Below are 17,910 nucleotides of genomic sequence, written 5' to 3' on the forward strand. Positions count from 1 at the left end.
TTGGGTTCTCACTGAGTCAACCTAATTATAAAAACCTGACTCAAGAAGAGCCTGAAGGGGTTAAAAAGATTCTGGTCACAAACCAAGAGGAAGTTAAGGTATGATTTGGACACAAGCAGACTGATGCCAGAGTTTGTCCCGGCTTTTGTCACCCTGTGGGTGTCACCCTGTGCCTTAATCGGAGGCATCTGTTAGCTAGAATTAAACATATGTTCTCTTAGGAAACTTCCTGAAGTTCCCTGACATGGTCCACCCAATTCACAATCCATTTTCTCTGTATTCTCTCTCTCTTTCCTCTGGGTTTCAAGACTCTAGACTCTATTTCCATCATTACTTATGCTTCTTTGAAGCCTTCTCAAGCTGTTTGAGGTCTGCTATTGTTCTGATCGCCCTGTGAAGTGTCAGGCTACCGAAGAACCCAGGCTTTGGGTTCCGTTTCTTACGATAACTCATTTGCTTATTGGGGCTCCCTCCAAACACGACTAGAACACCAGCCAACCTAGACTGCTCTTAAGGACTTTCATAAGCTAGCTTAGAAGTCTGAGGAGCACTCAAAATGCACGTCCTAATGGCCCTGTTAACTAGGACGAACGTGCTATTTCTGGTTTTCTCCCTGGCATCCCCACCATTGGTGCATTTGGAACCGCACGTGCTTCTGTAACTTTTTACAGTCTGGAGCATCTTTTTCTTATAGGCACTGTTCTCTGTGCTCTTTATCGCTATAGTGTTATTATAAATGTGCAACATAAACTGGAATTTTCAAGTTATCTTACCAGTCTGTAAACTAATATCCAGCCATATGTTTGTGGAGTGTTTTTCTTTCTATCCAAGTCAGAAGTCTCACCCATTGGTAGATGATTTCCTATTGTTTCTTGTGATATATTTGCTGTTTCAATAGTAATCAATTTTACTAAGTCAACTACCTAGGAGAAGTTGTGAGTGCCATGTTAGTAGTTAACGCATGGACCTGGCTTTGTTTTCTAAGCTCTCCCTCTAAAGATACCTAAATTAGAGGATTTGCTAGTAAGTGAATTCCTTCATTGGTTTGGGACTACAAAGGCCTTCCTCTAAAGAACAGTTTTAAAACACGCCACCCCGGCCTCACTACGTGAACGATGTACGACCAGGCAGTAGTCTGCATGGAGATTCCCACGGGCTCTGGGCACAGTTAGAAGGTGGAAAGGGGTGCAGTGACGAAGGCAAAGGACTCTGTGGTTCCTGATCAAATAGCCTAACCCTGAACACAGATTCTGGCTTGGGCGCTTCGAGACGTTTCATTCACAATAGCCTCAAACTGAATGCAGCCTGAGTATCTCCTAGCTGGTGAGTGGATAAACACATTGTAGCGCAGCCATTATAGTGTAATGAAATGGTATTCAACAATAAAATGGGTAAACGCAACAAAGTGGGTGAGTCGTAAAGGTTTTATGTCCATTGAAAAAAAGCCAGGCATAAAAGATGAGAGTCTGGATGGCTTCCTCGATGGCATCCTTAGCAAGTCAAAGCTAGAGGCGAAAGACAGATCAGCGGTCTCCAAAACTCAGCCATAGGGGAGCAGGGGAGTAGGCTGACTAAAAGGGGGCTGATGAGGCTTTTGTACATACTAATCTGGTAGTGTCACTGTGGGTGTTGTATATATCTGTGCTAAGTGTGCATCTGTCACAACTCATCAACTTGTGTAGCAAGAACTGTATTTGATGTAACTTATATGTTAATGTTATAGTCAAAATCAAAACATAGTAAATGCATATTTCCAGGACCGTTTTTTGTCTGTCAGGCGTCTGTAATTGTTCCTGTAAGACACACGGTATTCTCGAACCAAGCGATGTGACACAAAGTGTATTTTCTCATTGGTCTGCGCTCTTCTGATAGGCTTGTGGAAACAGACCCCAGAAGGGAAGGGGAGCAAAGGGAACCCAGGTGACCTGCAAGGGCAACCCCTTCGAAAGAACCATTCACAGGAGAGAGTTCAGCAGAGAGGAAGCCGGCTCAGGCTGCAAGGGAAGGAAGGACGGGTGTCTGTGGGAACGGAGGGGATGAACGGACAGAAGGGGTGAGGGGACAGACCTCTTAGGTACTGTAATCCTCAAATTAACGTGTTTACACAGTCACTCTACCCAAGTGGCTTCGGTTACTCAGCAGTGGAATACCTCACACAATTAAGCTTTTAGGAAAAAATATTTTTTGCCATTAAAAAATCTGACAAATGTTCCACATGTATCATTTGGACACAGGTCACATTACCCAGATAATGAACTCTTTCATGTAAAATTTCCAGTAGATTTTAACATGCAAAATTCTCCTCATATGTTATCCTGCATTGATCCGATTGGAGCTGTTAGTGTCTAGTGGATCAATGATCAGCAAACTAAAAAGTCACTTAGTGCCTATGACACCCATGGCCGTGGTAGAATCTATTGTGTCAGGAATCCGTGTTTTATTAACTCTGTAATTACCTGTTCAGCTGAACGGGTGAATTTTATTACACATTTTCTTTCACCTGAACAAGACCTTTGCACTTCTCCCATGCCCTGAGGAGCCTCCATATTTTTCTGCTCCATGTCTATCTCTGGTGCCCTGTGGCTTAGCCACCTCCTGTTTAGACTGTGTGCAGGAAAGAGGGCTTTAAAGCACCGCCGCCTTGCTTTGGAAACTGGTAAATGGCATCCCCACTCTAGGACAGTGGTCTAGTCTCAGGGTACATGTCATCAGGGGCAAGAAAGCCAGGAGCGATGCATTCCTTAAACAAAAACTTAAAACATTGCATGTGCTAAGAGTTAAAAGCTTGGCTGACAGCAACAGACAAGTTAGACACACTCTCTCAGGTTTGGAGTCTATGTGAATAGAAGGGGAAAATGGGAATAGTTTGCCCTTCATGGAAGATGGATGACTTTCCAACGTTGACTCAACATGTCTAAAACTTTGGGTTTTTCCCCTTTAAAAAAAACCTGGAACTTGTGCTGTAGATCACGCTGGCCTCAAACTCAGAGGTCCACCTGCCTCTGCCTCCTGAGTGCTGGGATTAAAGGTGTGGGCCACCAGGCCTCACTTAAAATGTACAGGTTTTTACGGGGAAAAACCCAAAGTTTTAGACATGTGGCTAAACACCACAACCAAGGCAACTTACAAAAGACAGCATTTAACTTGGGGACACAGTTCCATCAAGATGGGGAGCATGTATGACATGCTGTCATCCCAAGCTTTCATAAACTAGCAGATGCCTGGATTAGGCATGAGATGCCTGGCTTTCTCCAGCTAGAACTTGACTATTTCCCATCTACTGAATGTCTACTTGAGAAATTTAACTAAATAAAAGGTTTCTTTAAAAATCCCCTGGTTATGCTCTATTTTCCAAATTTTTGGAAAATATGAAAAATTCTGGTGAGTTTTGAAAAGTATGTTATGCAGGTTTCCATGTAAAATGGAATTATTAAAAGGGAACCTTAAATTTCCTTTTATGCCTATAATGTTGCCCTTGAAGATGTTTTATAGAAATATTATTATCAATAAAGAAACTGTTTCCTGATGGTGGGGAGATGGCTCAGTGATTAAGAGCACTTGTTGTTCTTACAGAGGACCCAGATTCAGTTCCCAGCACCCACATCAAGGTGGTTCATAACCATTCATAACTCCCATTGATGGGATCTAATGCCTTCTTCTGTCTTCACCCAGCAATGCACATGATATAATACAGACAGACAGACAAACACATGATATAATACATGCATACATACACACACACATACATACATACATACATATACATACATACAGGCAGGCAAGCAGAACACTCATACACATAAAATATAATGTTTTAAGAAAAAGAAACTGATTCCTAACCATGGCTACAATTCCTGTTATCAGAGATGACATCCTGTCTAAAGTCTGACACACAGAGATCTCAGTGCACTTATATTGTAAGATAACTTAGTGTGTGTAGTTTTCAGCCCCATGTCTAAGACACTGAGAAAGGCATGGGAAACGTAATCTGTGCTTCTGAGAGAGACATTTGTCAATTAAGCTGAACTGAATTGCTTGTAAGACCTTTGGAAATATGGGTGATACCTCAGTGGTAAAGAGAAATGGGAACATTAGTCTCCTCTTCCTTCAGCTAAAGACTGAGAAAGTTAACTGACCCCCATGTGACATTCACCTAGAACTCTATAGACTGTTTCATTTGAAGTGATTAGGAAAGTACAACGTGTGGACAAAAGAAATTAGGCTGAAAAATGTAAACCCGATGCTAAGAGACCTCATCATTACAGCAGCATCACCTCTTCTGCTTCCTAATTCCCCTTTAAAATGAGCTCACTGACGTGGACTCCGGAGATATAAAGACAAATAAGGATCAGCCCCTGTCTTCAAGGAAGTAATAATCCAATGGAAAACAGATGCGGCCAGCTCATTGTGGTCATTGAGATCCATGACGCTCTCAGCAAAGGGCTACCTGGGGAGGGAACAGAGTAAATGATGAGGTCTACCGGGAAGCTGTCAGGGAGGAGGGAATGCCAAACTGAACGTTGGAATAAACAATGAAGAAGAAAGGGATAACCTACAGAGAGAAAATAACAGGGAACCAGGGTAAGTTTATAAACTACATAGCATTTTTAAAAAGATTTATTTATTGTATTGTATTCATACGAGTGTTTTGCCTGTCCACCAAGTTCAGAAGAGGGTGTCAGATCCCCTGGGATTGGAGTTATGGTTGGTTGTGAACCACTGTGTGGTGCTGGGTCCTCTGCAGAAGCGGCGAGTGGTCTTAAACTGCCCAACCATCTCTCCAGCTTCGTCACCTGGTTTTTGCCAGACTCACTCGCTGAACTTGGAGCCCACCAGGTTGGTCAACTACATGATTTGGGCTTAGCCAAATGAATATGCTCTCTTTAAAGACTGAGCTTCACAAGGATGTGAAGACATTTGTTCATCATCCATGGGATGGGTAGAAACACTAGCTGGTACACTGTATGATTTGTGTGTGTATGAGAGAGAGAGAGAGAGAGAGGAGACTTTTCCTTGACCCTAGAAGATGCTCTAATTCCAACCTTGAGTTACTTTCTGACTTGCAGCTAAAATGCTGTCCCATACATGTCCCTAAACCAAACTTATCATTCAAGTTTAAGTAGTTTGTCACTGGGAACATGGAACTACCAGTCCAAATCTCAAATGAAATGCTTTTCAAAAATGGAGATTCAAGACCTCCTTGTCTTAAAGTTGAGGATTAAGTCCCAGTAGATAAATCACCCAGGGACGCAAATAAGGAAAGAAAATAAAAGGAGCCGAGATCGTATCCTAGAAGATGACACAATCTGAACAATCAGTCGGAGGAGGAAAGCAGGTTCCCTAAAGAGACATTAGAGCAGCAGGAGGAGAACCCAAGGAGGAAGTAAATGTGAGGAGAGGGTCAGTCACATCAAATACCACAAACAGATCATCGAGAATAAGGACTAAGTCACTGACCTCTTAGCGATTGAGATTGGCAGTGTGTTGATTGGGTTACTTTGGAAGAATAAATTAGGACTAGCCTTGTAGATGGGAGCTGAGCTCCTATGGTTAAGGAATAATAGGAGGTGACAAGTGGAGGCAGCAATATAGATTGTTTTAATTGGGAGTCTGGAGAACAGAAGGGAGTGAAGTGGTCATTGGGGACTTGGGGTAAGAAGGCTTTTTCACTAGAGGAAGCAGAAGCTTTATCTAGCAGAAAGGTTGTTGGAGGATAAAAGACGGAAAATGTTAGGACCACAGCATTATCTAGGAGCAGGAAGTGGTGAGGATTATAACATAGCCAAATGGTTGACCTTAGAAAGGAAGACAGCCCTTTTTCTGTTTTGGAAGTAAGACTGAAAGAGGTTGGAAACGATGCAAATTAAAATCACCTGAGTTCCCCTTAAATATAGAAATTCCTAGGCCTTCCCTGCCCTTAATGAATCAAAACATTTAGTGTCCTCAATGTTCATTATTAACACACCACAAAGTGACATTCATGAATACTAAAATTCATGAGTTATAACTAGAAATAATAGAAGAGATGAATTGAAACTCAAAGGAGGTAAAGTTGGCATAGCGCCTTTGGGCTATGCAAGCGTGAGGACCTGAGTTCTGATTCTCCCAACACCTAAGTAAATGCACAGCATGGTGGTGAGTGCACACAGATCCTCGGGTCTCACTGGCCAGCTCATGAGGCCAACCTGATGGGCTCCAAGTTCAGTGAGTTAGTCTGTCGAAAACCAGGTGATGAAGCGGGAGAGATGGTTCTGCAGTTAAGACCACTCGCTGCTCCTGCAGAGGACCCAGGTTTGGTTCCTAGCACCACACAGTGCTTCACAACCAACCGTAACTCCAATCCCAGGGGATCTTAAACCCTCTTCTGAACTTGGTGGACAGGCAAAACACTCATATGAATAAAACACAATAAATCAATCTTTTCAAAAATTAAAAAAAGAGAGATGGAAGAGCCATCAAGGAAGACACTTGGGTTTGGCCTCTGGAGTCATCATGGGAACACATGAGCAGGTGCATCTACACACAGGCGGCCAGACTCCAGAGTCAATCACCCTCAATTTCTTTCACCCTGGTGTCAACCACACTTACAGTGCCATTCCCAACAGCTGAGGTCAAACTGACCCCTTGCTCTTTTTTTTTTTTTTTTAACTTTTCTTGTACTTACAGGCACATCAGAAAGAAACCACACTTAGGGAGTGACATGGTTGGGTTCTTCATGATTTTCGTCTTCAGTTGGGTTCCTAGTAATTTTTCTCATATGCACCTATGTGTGGCCAGTGAGATGACTCAGCAAGTAGAGGGACCTAAGACCAAACCTAATGACGAGTTCAAGCCCTGGAACTGACTCTCAAAAGTTGTCCTTAGACTTCGACGTCTGCATTGTGGCATGCACACACATGCACGTGTGCACGCATGCATACGCACAACACATATATGAATAAATAAATATAATAAAATTGTAAATAGTTTCTAATTTATGCACTGTTATCATCAATTATATTCTTAATCAAAATATAGTGCTTAGGTCAGTGAGATAGTTTTATTGGGGAAGTCCTTGCTTTGTGTGCATGTGGCCACAGATTTGATCCCCAGCCCTGGGGGATGTAGGGACGAAGTGGTCATGCTTTCTTTCTGTGTCGCATTGACGCAAATGTAGAAATCAAGGGTCTGGCCTCTGAGGCCAGCACAGAAAGGTGAATGCAGTTGCTAATGTGCAAATTTATATGTTAACCACGTATTTTCTGAGATGCACAAGGATGTATAAGAGGAGGGATTTCTACACATGTCCTAGGCATAAAGCAGATCTTAAGAAACTATTTTTTAGAGAAAAATTGCTATCTCCTTTTGGCATCTTCTTTTGATGGCTCCTTCTCTTCTCCGCAGCCCCCACCTATGGGCCTCTTTAAACTCACTGCCTTCGAAAGCATCTTTGAAAATCGCTTTTGTGGAACTTGAATCCAGCATTAGCCATTCTAGTGAAAGGTTGGAAAGAGGCTAAGAGTCCATCAGTGGGAGATTTGTTCAACACTTACTGTGTTCCAAATTGCCAGTTTACTAACCTTCCTTCCCCATCAGATAAAAAGTCCCTTCGTCTTCTTACTAGTGAAGATCACCTCAGCTAGAAGTTGGAGGGAGCCAAAGTGATTCAATTAATTTGTACCAATTTTTGACTGGTTAGTGCCTCCATTATCCTTCAAAATGTAATTTCTCATTTTCTCTCAGAGTATAAGTAAATCTCTAAATGATGCATTCAAGGCTGAAAAAGTGACATAGCAAAATGATACAGAGAGTGTATTCTGGCATCCTAGACAAGAATATGGCCTTGTAGTAGAGTAAGCCTACTGGAATACAGGTCCCTCTGTGTCATCCAACAAAACTATTCCTACTTCTCTAGTCCTACCAGAAACTGGTATTTGCTGCACACAGAAGTTACGAGTTTAATTTTTAATGTTATCTATTTACTTATATGATTATATTTCCCCACAGAGTTCTAGGCATTCATTTTTGTTCAGGTTTTGTAATCACTTCCACGTACTTTCATAAAAGTTGGATTTACTTTGATACCTAGTATGAGATGAAGAGAAAAGTTGATTTTATTCCAGACTGCCACCTCCCTCAGAATCCTTTAGTGACTTCCTGTCTCCTGCTCAAGACTACTTGTTTATTATATATTAATTTATACTTACACATTTGTTTATTCTGTCGTATGAACCTAAGTATCTCACTCCAGGTCTAAGAGTTCCTGGTACTCCATAATGCTTTGAAGTTTGTGTCAGTTACCACATTTCTGTATCCAAAAATTTCAAAATCCAGTTTCTCTTTAAATTTTTTTTCCTTGCAAATTGTAGAATTGTTTTATGGAGTGCCTTAAAAACCTTATTGTGGTTTCAGTTTGTGTACTATTAAATGCAACAATTAAGTTTATGTCTCTCCATTCTGTTGCTTCCTTCCCAAGTGTTTTCATAGAGGTGATCTGCCGTCAGTAGCAGAATAAAACATTCAGCAACTGTGATGACTCAGGGAGGCCAATGTGGGTTGGAGACTGCTGTCCAATATTAGAAAACTGTGATTTCAGTCCTCCAGCAGCACACAATGGAACGTGAGTTTTCTATTGTCTTAAGCCATCCTTTGCCAGCTGTTGATTTCCATCCTGCTCTTCTAAGTATTGCATATCAATAGTTGGTTATCCAGAATCGACAGTCACGGCATCTTCATAGCCTTTTTATAATCGGCTGCTTCTGCTAGTTCAGCGAGCTCACCAGATTTTGTTTTTTGAGACTCTGAGGAATAGTGTCAGTCTCTGGGGGAATTTTGTGGGTTTTTTTTTTTTTTTTGGTTTTTTTCCGAGACAGGGTTTCTCTGTATTGTTTCGGAGGCTATCGGTCCATCCCGGCCTCGAACTCACAGAGATCCACCTGCCTCTGCCTCCCGAGTGCTGGGATTAAAGGCGTAAGCCACCAACGCCCGGCCCTCTGGGGGAATTTTAAGAGGTTCATTTTATTAAATATCTCAAACTTTAAAGTAGATTGTTTTATCAACTACCTGTATGATCTCTGGGAAGTTATTGAAATACTCTGATTTTCAGTCTTTCCCATCTGTAAAATAGGTCTAACACATGAAGGAACAATGTATGATGCTTATGAACAGGCTTTCTGTAATTACTAAAGAAATAGTGTGCCTTCCCTCTCTCCCACCCCTCCATTCATCTTCTGGCATCTCTATTGCTAGTCCTCTGAGTATTTTATTCCCTAATTTCTCTTCCTAAGGGAGTTCCTAAATTTCTCCCATGGCTTGGTTAAGTCTTAACTAGATCAACTGGTAAAAGATGGAAGTATTGAAGAGATTTCATATGCAATCTAGTATTAAATTAATTGACATTAAATTAATCACAAATCACTTTAATAGTATCAAGTGAGCTAAACCAGAATACATACCCTTCCTTTAGAAAATAAATGGGGTTTGGAGAATTACCATTTTCTACGTTTTTAATGATTAATATAATACAATAATTTGGGTGTTGACCTTAAAGACTTATGTATAGAGTGTCTATTAGTACCAAGTAGTACTTCCAAGTCTAAATGCTGATCGTGTCACCTTAGAGCCAAGTAATTTGATTAAACATGTGTGTTCCACATTAAAGTGTGGGCGTTTAATTAAAATTGATTTTGGAAGGCTTCTCCAGCTACGACTCCTCTTATTGTGAAAATGAAATAAAATGGAGATATTGTTTAGGTTATATCATACACAATGGGAAGTACCTGGATTTGATTTTTCTTTCAAAACCCAATAACCTATGTAACTACTACATATCTTAATTCCATTTGGTCCTAGGGAAGGCTTGCTAGTAATCAAATCCCAGATTTGGAAATGCACGGGGAGAGTCTAAATGCTGTAGGCGCATCCAGGGCCCTCGGTGCAGGGAGGAAATCAGGGGTGGATCTGAGAAAATGATTCTTTCATCTCCTTCGTGGTAGGCTTGTGCTTTTAATGGCAAAATGGCATTTTGGGTGCTAATTCTGTCACCCACTCTTAAAAGCAGCAACACAACATGTGTTTAGTGTTTGTCTCTTCGTAGAAGACGGTTTTGTGTGTATTGAAATAGTTCCGCTTCATTCAGCCAAGAACTATCTCTAGTAATCAGGTAGAAAAATCATTTCTGTGTTTTGAAAAAGAGAAAGAGACAGGGGATCAGAAAAAAAACAGACTTTTAAAAATTAAGTTGATTTCCACCCACAGACCTGATTTACTTTATTTTATTTTTTGCACCGTTACAGTCCTGTATTTACTGATGGACAAAGGATAATTAGTTCCAGCAAACAAATGGCCCATCTGTCCTAACAGGTGAAAACTACCTTTACTCTGAAAAAAATCAAACAACCCTCCTGCCTAATTCGAATGTTCTCCGTCTTGGAAAGCTAAATAGAAATAGGAAGTGTGGTCTGTCCTCCTCGGTAAGGACCATCTTTCCGAGGTGATAAAGTCCAGTGTTTAGGGAAAACGCCTCAGCTTTTCCTTTCCCTCCTCACTTCTGCTCTCATTCTTGCTCTTTTATTTTTATTCCGATGTCCCCAAAACCCTGTGCAGCACTCCCTCAGGGTTCCTAATCACGCAGTGATGTCAGCCAAAGCAACTGTGGACAAGGGAGCAGGAGCCCTGTTCAGGAGAAAGATGAGTGAGCACCTCACTTCAGGAACCAAACAGCAGATAGCCACTCTTCATAGAGAGAACATGACTGAAATGCCGAAAGTGAGCCATTGGGTTTTTTGTTTTGTTTTTAGTTTAAATGGAAACTCGGACAGTCTAAAAGAGAACGTGCACATAGGAACAGTCTAATAAAAGAAGGTGTTCGGTGTGTGCCCAGCACCATGCCCCACTCGCCTCCAAGTCTGCCCTTGGGCAGGTGCAACTCTCTCAGTGCATCTCTCTCTAGTTGAGAAAAGAATGGAAATGTTACATCTCGGGGCTCTTCGGCATACCTCTATCCAGCCTGCTGCCTGAGTAATCCACACTCTTGCTGACAGCTGCACCAGAATAAAATAGAACATGGAAACAGTGCGTTGAAAATAATTTGAGGTCTTTCTCGGTTCACAGACATCACATACCACTGTTTGGTGACTTCTTTATTAATGAAAGAACCCCTGTTTGCTAGACATAAAACTTTATTTCAGAGTCTCCGGGGCTTCCGTGTGAACTCACTTTCCAAATTAAAGTGGGATACAGGTACTTTTTCTTCCTATCAGATTGGGATTCGTTAAATTCTGCTACAAGCAAATCTTATTTTTGTGTGTGTGTGTGTGTGTGTGTGTGTGTGTGTGTGTGCGTGTGTGTGCGCGTGTGTGCATGTATCGTTTGGGATAGCTGGAGAGAAGATCCACTTTTCATATTGCTCACTGGAGCTGTGGTTTCCCCCCAGTAGAGTCATGTTTTTTAGCAAGATTCCTGTGGGAGACCTGTTTGTGAAAGTGGCATTTGTGATTCAGGCTGCAGGTCCCCATGCCAGCTTTGGAAAGCCAAGCAGATGTTTCCTGGTTTCCCCCGCAGCATAGCTCATCACTTTTCCCAGGAGGAAAATCAGAAGAGGCTGGGGACAAGAGCAGTTCTGTCAGCCACAGCCAGAGGAAAATGGAGATAGAGAGTGAGTGTGTGTGTGTGTGTGTGTGTGTGTGTGTGTGTGTGTGTTAAATGTGAGTTTGAATTGGGCTTAATTTAAAGGTAGAATGATTGATTCAGCGACAGGAAATTTCATCCTCCATCTAGAGCCCTCCCTTTTCCTCAACCTTGCCTGGCAAAGTTTAGTGTCTTTGATGGGTCTCTCTGGAGTATAGTCTTTGTGCGTTTTGGTTTGGTTTTGGATCAATAGGTTGTTTGAGAGCAAGCTCAGCTCCCGGTTGTTTGTGTAAGAACAATACGACCAGAAGTTATTTCTTTAACTACATACCAAAACACATGCATCCAAAAGAAGACAAATAAAATGTATTTTGAAGTTCATATTCCACAGTAACAGGGTCAGGGAATTATACTCATTAAGCAGGTTATAAAAGCCCGGGTAACTCGAATTACAAAATAATTTTGCATGGAGCCCAAACTAGCATTAGGTGATGCATTTCTGCTCTGTGCCTTTTTTTTAACTTCATTGCTTATTTTTAAGCAAGAAATCAAATATTCCAGAAAATAAAAATCTAAATAATTTAAAGCATAATCTTTTTGTTTTGTTTTGTTTTTGAATGTATATGAAATGTAGCCTTGACTAATTGTAGCCTGGAGTCAGATTCTTAAGATGGATTTATTTTTTAATGATGCAATGTCTCTTTGCTTAGACTTGATTCCTTCCAGCCCCAGTCCCTAGGCCAGGAGAAGGGCTGCTGCTGACTCAGAAGGCTCCCTGCCGGTGCAGGTCTGTCTTCCTCTCGGATTCGTTTGCTGTCTCCGCTCGCTCTTTGCAAAGGCAGAGTAGTGTCTGTGTTTCCCGAAAAGAATGTGTGTTAAAAGAACTAATGGTCTGACTGTCCATCAGACTGGGCAGCAATGGGGGTCAACTGGCGGTCAAAAACAAACAATTTCAGCCTGTGCCTAAAGCCCCTGAAGCCGTCGGCTCGACGCTGGGAGTTCGGCCGCCTCTTGTTGCTTCTGTATTCCCTGAAACCTGGGAGTTTTAATTTTGGTGACGAGAATGGACATATTTTCTCCCTGGCAACTGTGTGTGCACAGAGCATTTGCTCAGGTTAGCTCGGCTGAAGTACACAACCCGCCGCACTCCTTGATCCGTGTCGGCCTTAAACAAAAGACTGCATGCTGAAACAAGACTTCCAAAATATCGGAAGAGGCTAAATATCTGTGCTTGTTTGAAACGCATTGTTGTGCAGAGATTTTTAACTTGTTCTGCTCTTTTTGAAGAGACTCGGTGTTCTTCTACAGGTACAGATTTTAAAGTGACTTCCGAGTTTCCACATTCATACGGAACAGATGGGAATGGAAGTGGCTCCAGAGTGCTGACAGCTCCATTCAAAATGCTTTAAAATCTATACTCCATAAATCGGAACCACACGTTGGATATATTCAGTCCTTTCAATATGCCTCGCACCCTGTTTGTGAATAGCGCCACCTGCTGGCAGCTAGTAAAAGCTTTTTGCTGACAAACCGGTCTAAAAGTCAATACTGGATACAATTTAAATGTTTTAAATCAGTAGATCTCTGAAGATTACAAAAAATATTTTTTCAATTACCTGCATTATTTTAGAACATCTTAGCCACAATTAATTTACAAAAAAAAAGTTTCTGTAGGCATTAAGGAAAAAAGCACAGGGAATATTCTTTAGAAATGAAACCTATTCTAAAGTTGTACCAAATCTTGATTATCTTTTAGCTTTGACTTCTAACCAGCCTCTGGCAGATTTCAAAGTGATATCAGAAGTATTTCGATCTTTGATTCTGCGTTTTATTCCTTCTGTTTCTTTTCTGCCCACTTTTCTAAAGTACATATATGCAGTGAAGTATCTAACATGGGAACGGAGGAGGGGCCGGAAGGCAGGAGAGCTCCACAGCCAAATAATTAAATGTTGATTCTAAGGATTACGTCTGTGATTGACAGATTTACCACTCTTACTTTGACATTGACTCATAAAACATATGTTCACAAAATCTGTTTTATGGGCTTTTTAACAGGGTAAGAAATTTTAAGTGTTCAAAGGAAAAGAAAACTCAAACCTTCCAGCAGTGAGATTGTAATGCACTTTGTTCCTTTTCATTGGTCCAATCTTTACTCATCAAACAAAAATGTACTATAATACTTTATAATAAAATAAGCCAAAAATATAATACCACCATTGCTCAATACAGTAAATGTTAGAATTTCAGAAATTAAAGTAATCCAAAATTGGGTTGCTAGGCCCCCAAAAGAATGCTTTTTTTATTCTGAAGTTGTGCTGTTGGCGTTTTCTGTTATTCTGAAAAATATAATCTGGCCCTGTTCTAATGTATATCTTTAGCCACGTTTATGATCCCTTTAAACTCTTGGGAAAGTGCTGGTTTGGGGTGAGGCTTCACCAATGACTCGTTCTTCATGAGGGTGTCCTGGTGACCTGACTGGGGGGCTGTCCAGCAAGTATGTGGGTGTCTCTGATCCACCACGGTGAAAGTCTAGGCACCTTGCCTCCTCTCCCCGTGTTCTTGCTAGGGAGTGACACGCTAATATCTTTAGATGTCTCTAGTATCTGTGATAAGCATTTGAGGCAATTAGAAATCTCAAGTTCTTGAAAACAAGAAAGCCCATGCTGATTCCTGGTTGTGGTGTCATAGCCTGGGACTCAGTTTTGCACACTTTATGGCGAATAATGAAATTGAGCTGATGCTTTTCTGGAGGAACAATGGCTCGCAGACTTTTCTCTGTCTGGGGACGTCCTATGGAACTTTCCCACTCGTTTTTCACTGTGTGTATGGTAACCTGGCACTCGCCTGCAATCCTAGCATTCTGCAGGCTGGGGCAAGATGAATGAAGAGTTCCACCAGCCTGGGCTACATCGCCAGACTCTGTCTCCAGAGCAAACAAGAGAAGGACGGGAAAGAGAAGAAATTTTTATCCACTTAGTTTAGAAGTCTGGGTTCAGGATAACCTTCATTTTGGGGCTTTATCTCCGGAGCCCACGCGGCACTATCTCTTCTACCCCACCTGACATGTTTACATAAGTCCGCCGCACACTTTAAAGGTCACCAATACAAAGACTACGTTTCCTATAGGCTCCACCCCTCGCCCAGCCAGTAAACACTTCCTCTTCTCTACCCGGCTCCTCGGCTGTAAAACGCCCCCTACTGCCTCTAGGATGCTAGTTCCCTGATCATTCTTCCACCTGCGTGTCCTGTACCCAGAGGATACAGCAGGATGTTCCTTCTTATAAGGCATGTCTGGGCCACTACTCTCTTGGTCAGCAAAACAGAATTTCCACTGTCTGCAGCATTGAAACGTCACACTTTGAGAGATGATTTTAAGTGCGCCCCCCTCCCCCAACTAACTCAGGTCCTTGAACAAGCAGCTTTCTCTCCTTGGAAACCTTGGCATCCAAAATTGTCAAGGATGACAGCTGCCTTCCTGGGACTTCCAGAACCAAGCCTCATCATCCAGACCCAAACACGGTAATTCTAATACTAGATTATGAAGGTTACTATAGTAGAATTTTTTTAAAAAAATACATGAGAGAGGGGTCCATTTCTCCACACAGGGGCTTTGAAAGGCACATATTGGAATAGCTAGATTTTTTATTTGAATCTTAAAAGACGAGTAGAAAAAATGTTCTAGAGAGAGGCAGAAACAGTAAGAATGCAGCGTTTGTTTCCACCAGGCTTCTCACACCCCTTGACCACTGTTGCCTTTGTTGTTAACTGCATGATGAACCAATCACAAAAGGGAGACAGGCTGGTTAGAGAAAAGCCTAACGTGGTCCACTCTTGTCTGCATGCTCGACTTCCTTTCTTTACATGTGGCCATTTTGGTATGAGTAATAGCATGACTTCCCTCCCCTCTCCCCTCCAACAATCCCTTTACTTGTTTCTTTCCGTCCATACACACAGTCTCTGTCACACACCCCCAGAGTTTATTCTTGGGCACTTTCCAGTTTCTTACACGATGTCCACAAGTCAAATCCATCAGGCTGAACCAGTAAGACAACTTAATGACCCTGCCTGTCTTTACAGGTAAACTTGGAAATGGAATAAAAACCAACTGCCAACTCATTAACCTTGAAGACACTTCAGATGCTTTTATTCTAATGTTTCCAGTGTTTGTTTAGAGTTGAACACACTTTAAATATGTCTACATGGTTTAATAGCCTCTTGAACACAATTTTTGATGGCCTCAATTGATTTCCTTTCATTAAAGACTAAATCTTAATGAATGTATTTGCCTTCCTCTCAGATTTATATTCAAACAGGAAATGTCCTAATGGCTGTGTAAAACGCTAACTTACTAGTTTTAATTTGAGGTATTTTATGCCTATGGTTTTAGAGTTTCTCATTCACATCAAATACTTAAATCTTACTTTTAGCTTTCTGGGAAACAGTAAGTCAACTAATTCTCTCTCTTTTTTTATTTCCCTCTCTCCCTCCCTCCCTCCCTCCCTCCTCCTTCTCCTTTTCCTTCTCCCTCTTCCTTTCTGTCTCCCTCTCCCCCTTCTAACTTTGTCAACCATGCAATTCACATGCCTGCCACTCTGTGGATGACTTCATTAAAGGATTGGTAGGATTTGAGTCCCTAAAGACAAATATTTTATTAGTTCTTAATGGTGATCTGCTATGGAAGGTTACGTTTCAAGACATTATTTATTTTAGTATGCGTGTAACTTGTTTTTAAGGAGGGCTCTCTGTTCCTTTTTCTCCCCCTCCGTTCACATTTCCAGCCGAGAAAAATCATCCAGAAATGTCTCCACTGCCACCTACTTGCAGTTTTGAAATTTACATGCACCTGGCTTTTCAAAGAAAGCTGATTTTCCCTGCCATGCAAGGCAAGATTACTGTGGAAAATACTGTAGGTGGCATTGTGGATTCTTCCCTTGTTTATAAAAGCATGGGTTTTTATGAAATTGCTAGGAAAACACCCATGTTATAGAATTTTTTTTTTACTGACATTGGTGGAAATGGCTTTTTCTGTAAATGTGGTATGTCTTCCTCTATGATAATTGTGTTGCTACAAATTATGGGAGAACAGCCTAAGTGAGAGTCCCATTCCTAAATGTTTCACTCATATTTATATTAGGACTATGTTGCTGTAGTCATAACCCTTAATAACTTCTTATAAAGCGTGCTATATAATGCACACGTGATTGTGCCATGGAAAGCTGTTACCCAGCACCTTGTAAAAGGCAGGCATTTTAAAAAACAATGTATGTTCCTATTTAATACAGAGAGATGAGTTATCAGACACCGTGTGTACTTGTAATTTCATAAATAATAATAAGGTGTGTGGAAATGGCTCTTTAATGCCCAGTGTTATTATGTAGAAAACGTGAACTGTTCTAATATAATAACAGATATGAGGATTTTGAGTTATTTTTTTCTTCTTGTCATCACAGTGACCACTCTTTGCCTAATGATTTCATTTTATTACAGATCCTCTGGCTGGAAGCTTAAAGGCTTGACGTTGTTATGTGCTTTTTAATATAGGTTATTCTCCATTTTATTCAACATACTAAAAGTATATTGCACTGTCTTCCCGTATTTAACTGGAAATCCTCGCTTGATTCATTTATGTAGTTTGCTCTGTAGAGTCTCCCATTTAAAAAAAATTATGGGCATCTAAGCATCTGCCTAAAATTTTAATTATTCCCCAAACCTCATCTACCTCATCCTTCTCAATCTTCAGACAATATGACTAGCCTCCATTTTTACAATTATTTCAGAAAGTGTTAAATAATCAGTGTGAATATGGAAAACCTTCAGGGTCACACTGTAGGTGTGAATACTTAGGGAAATACACATGATTAACAATGAGAGGGCCTTATTCTTTCTCTTGAATGCCAAGCCACGATTTAAAAAGAGAGGGCTGCTCTTTTCTAAAACCTCAATACTATCTAATTTCCCATGTCTGTGACATTTTACAAGCAGCTGTAACTCTGTGGCTGTTTATGTTCAGTTGCTATAGCATACTTGTCTGTGAGAAGAAAAACCAGTCCTTTCCAGGCACATGTCAGTGGCTGGTGCATGGGCAATGCTATATCCACACTTTTATATAGCCCCTGATGCCATCTGATTGTATTTGTATGCTGCATGTCCTTTTAAAGATTTTTTTAAATTTCATCTAGAGAAACTGCAAGTCACTCAGGTTTCCTTGCTGGACCCAGTAACGTATCTAAATCTTATTAGTAATAGTGTGTTACAGAGCAGAGTGAGGTTTAAACTCCTTTGTTGCCCAGTCATGCTTTAAGG

At 41.1% G+C, this 17,910-nt stretch overlaps 1 protein-coding gene across 1 annotated transcript in view; it reads left to right on the forward strand.

Annotated features, from left to right (window-relative positions):
* Positions 1-17,910, forward strand: part of Skap1 (src kinase associated phosphoprotein 1) — a 286,838-nt gene that overhangs the window by 139,302 nt on the left and 129,626 nt on the right. The window lies entirely within an intron of this gene.

Source organism: Mesocricetus auratus, unplaced genomic scaffold (genome assembly GCF_017639785.1).
Source record: "Mesocricetus auratus isolate SY011 unplaced genomic scaffold, BCM_Maur_2.0 Super-Scaffold_100007, whole genome shotgun sequence".
Lineage (NCBI taxonomy): Eukaryota > Metazoa > Chordata > Mammalia > Rodentia > Cricetidae > Mesocricetus > Mesocricetus auratus.